Source organism: Vespula pensylvanica, chromosome 11 (genome assembly GCF_014466175.1).
Source record: "Vespula pensylvanica isolate Volc-1 chromosome 11, ASM1446617v1, whole genome shotgun sequence".
NCBI lineage: Eukaryota > Metazoa > Arthropoda > Insecta > Hymenoptera > Vespidae > Vespula > Vespula pensylvanica.
In genome coordinates this window covers 7,340,104-7,343,723 of record NC_057695.1, presented here as the reverse complement: position 1 = coordinate 7,343,723, position 3,620 = coordinate 7,340,104, and the positions used below count along the sequence as shown (strand labels likewise).

The following is a 3,620-nucleotide window of genomic DNA, read 5'->3' as shown; positions in this document are numbered from 1 at the left end:
ATAAATTACGAAAGAAATAAATACAAATAAATAAATTGATTAATTAAAAATTGTCATTAAAATTGTATTTTACAACGTGTTTTATTTCTGTGTATCGTGCAATTGTAGCACTATCCGCCGTTATATGAATAACAATCACATGAAGAATAATAGTAAGAGGACAAACATTTTATACGAAGAATAGATTTTTTTCTTAGATGCTTTTACTTTGCTAATTTGTTTTTCGTTTCGATGTTTTGATAGAGGAGATTGACTTTTTACGTACTTCTATTATATTCTTCTGGCACGACTGCATAGATTTAACTGTCTTGCCTGTTACAGACTTTTAGTCATTAAATGAAAACGAAAAACGCTATTTATCTATTGAAAAACATTTGTTTATGGACAATTCAAAAAGATCAGTACTCGGCATCGTCGATACATCAATGATTGGTCAAACATATATCCATCACCTTATATTTCCATATTTATACACTCCACATAAATACACACACACACACACGCGCGCACGCACGCACAAGTACCCGTTCATTATTCTCATTACGTTTGGACAATTTGGTTTCTACTTTTCTTATAAAAGATAAGAAACTCGTGTTTCGAATTTATTTGTCGGTGTATAATTTAATATTTTCACTATCTGATTGATCTTAAGTTTATTGCAAATGAAATTCACATCTATATCAGATTTCTGCTCTTGAAAAAGTTATACTGCTTGGATAGTCAATGCTCGAGTAGTAATTCCTATGCGTTTTTTTCTACACTGTTCCAAATGACTCAAATTATACCTAATCAATGTAATACCAACTTGATTATTTATATCGTTGATTGAAAATGAAGGAATTCATGCATTATTGAGGTGCATGATCAAAGTATATTTCAGTTACTTCATATTTCAGTACTAAATTATTCTACATATTTGCACATATAAAGTAAAAAAGTTGTTTAAAAAGTTGCGTAATGATTTCGAGAACAACACCATAATAAAAAAGTTTTGTGCACTGAACTGAGCTCGTTGAAAAGTTTGTCAATCTTCTGTTGAGTTGAATTTAACTTCTCGCTCATAGACAATGAATGGGAACAAACTGCATTTCGAACATTCCTTTGTAATCTCTTCTTTTCTTGCAAATGGCAGGCATAATGTCACTATGATGATGAGCAGTAGTTGTTGACTAACATCAAAAATAATTACTTAGTCATTGAATGAAACAAACAATTATTAAATTAATTTTTAAATTAAATGCTATCTACCCTAAACGTATCTTACGTTCACGAAATTTTTTCGGAATTATTACATTTTATATCTTTTACCATTCTAATTAATCTTCCATTCTCTTTTTCAAGATCTTTCTTCAGGATTATTATATTTTATATCTTCTATCATTTTAATTAATCGTTTATTCTCTTTTTCGACTCTTTTTCCATTCTTTTTTGTTGAAATTCCAGTTCCAAATTAATATCCACATGCTTAGTTTGATCCATTTGTTGTTTCTGAAGCTGATCGTTTAGACTATACTTCACCATCAGATGGAATATTCGAATGTTACTGATTTAAAGCATCGTTTCTACGTTGGAATATGATATTGATGATGATGCTCTTTATCGAATGGATCCATAACTGAAACCCTTAACATAAAAGAAAAAGTTTTTTTTTTTTTTATATGCGGCGTTCAATAATCGTCGTAATAAATCTAAAGAAATGAAATCTTACAATGGTTATTTTACGATAACTTCGTCGAGATATTTCATCGCTGCTGTTCAAACATTACTCCGGGAACTGTCCTAGTGTATGTAGAGCAAATTTCTGTTTAAACATTTTAATCATATTTCTATTCCTGAAATTCTATCAATAATTTCTGACAAGCATCACGATTATTTCGCCTATATAGCAATCACAAGTATTTCTTTTCTTTTTTGATGAAACGAAAAGGAAATAAGTTATTATAGAAATCATCAATAAAGTTTCATTTTATCCTGAATCAGTTTTTTCATAACATCTAATAAAAAAGTTATTATTCTTTATCGAAGATTTATGACCCTTGTACTTGTCAAGGTATGCGATGTTAATGTCTCTGACAGTTAAAATATAATACGAGAAAGAAAAAGAGAAAAACAAGAAAGAAGAATGAAAATGTTTTCAAAGATCTGTTTCTTGCATACAGGATAGAAAAATAATATCAATTAATAATAATTAGCATAACTGATATTTGATGAATAAGTAAAAAAATTGATACGATTAATCATGATGGGGTGAAGTGTGAATGGAAAGCAAAAAAAGAATTGTCCTTGTGGCACATTTCAAAAATGATCAAAAAATAAAATAAAATAAAAGTAATAAATTAACAAATCGCTTGCCTTTAAAGTGCTGCGAGGTATAGTGAAATGGAAATAGATATAAAGAGGAAGACAGAGGATAGATAAAAAAACGAGTGAACAACTTTCTTTCTTTTTCTCTCTCCATTCGCTTGGAATAGTTTAGATCATAAGATCGTTGGAATTAATCATTTGGCAATCCTCGCGACTCTTTCACCCAATATATTACTTGCATATGTAGCCTTGGGGTTTACTTTAATAAACATTTACCACGATTCTTGCATTCGTTAACGATGACAGTTAAAATCACAAAGTGAGATAGTATTAACACGAAATATCATACAGCAACAAAGAAGATAATAAATAGCAACAATCTCGTCATCAACAACCAGGATAACAAACACCGCAGGAACAACATGCTATACCGGAAAACATTTAATATTAAAAACTATAGGAGAAAAGTGTAAGATACGTTTACGCATCTCTTGTTCACTGAAAAATTTGATTACTGATGTACACTTTTACTCTATATACAAAGTGCTTTAATGACATAAAAAAAAGAAGGTTGAAATAATTCAGAGTACATTCTCTGATTTGAGAAACTAGCAACAGAAGTCTTAATTGTTTCCATCATACTAAAAACTTGTAACTGTTCTACAGGACGTACAAAATTATACTCAAGTGAATCCTTTGTATCATTTGATTTGATACAATAAATGTAATGAGTTGTTTTAACATTGTACTATTGCTATTAACGTTGACATTAACATATTTATAGAATTTGAAAATTTCCAACCAATCTATAAAAAGAAGATTTTTTTAATAATATGGGAAAATAATATTTACCATTTTCTTATTCGTTTGAAAATTATTACTGGTTTTCATATGGACACTTTGATCTTTGCGATAGATATACTTGATCTTGGATCATATTTTTTTATCATAGGCAACTTCTTTCATAATTTATTCTAAATAAATAAAAATAAAATATTTAGAAAATTGCATGTTAACAAATACAAAATTGAAAATATTTCAAAGATTTGAACTTACTTCATCAATTCTACTTGTTCTGACATTCTTCATCTAGTAAATCTAATAGATATGCCCAATCTCAATCTTACTTTGTAAAAAGTAAATCGGCAAAAATCTCTAAAAGGATTTTTCTCTTAGATTCTTTAAAATTTTTCTGGATATGGTAATCACACTTCGCCATCTTGAATAAATCACATATACCTATTAATCGCTAACTATCAATTATACATCAGACTATATAGTATAATTTTTATTCTATCTGAGAAACTAATTTAAAA

General features: G+C 28.6%; 1 long non-coding RNA gene across 2 annotated transcripts; it reads right to left on the bottom strand.

Moving 5' to 3' along the window:
- LOC122632787 lies at window positions 1-3,620 on the bottom strand. Of its 2 annotated transcripts, none has more exons than XR_006327949.1 (5): window positions 3,361-3,620; window positions 3,157-3,278; window positions 1,709-1,779; window positions 1,293-1,623; window positions 1-1,169 (listed from the first exon to the last, which is right to left on the bottom strand). It is a non-coding gene; the product is annotated as an uncharacterized LOC122632787 (long non-coding RNA). The 2 variants fall into 2 exon arrangements; XR_006327948.1 differs by having other exon boundaries at window positions 1,309-1,623.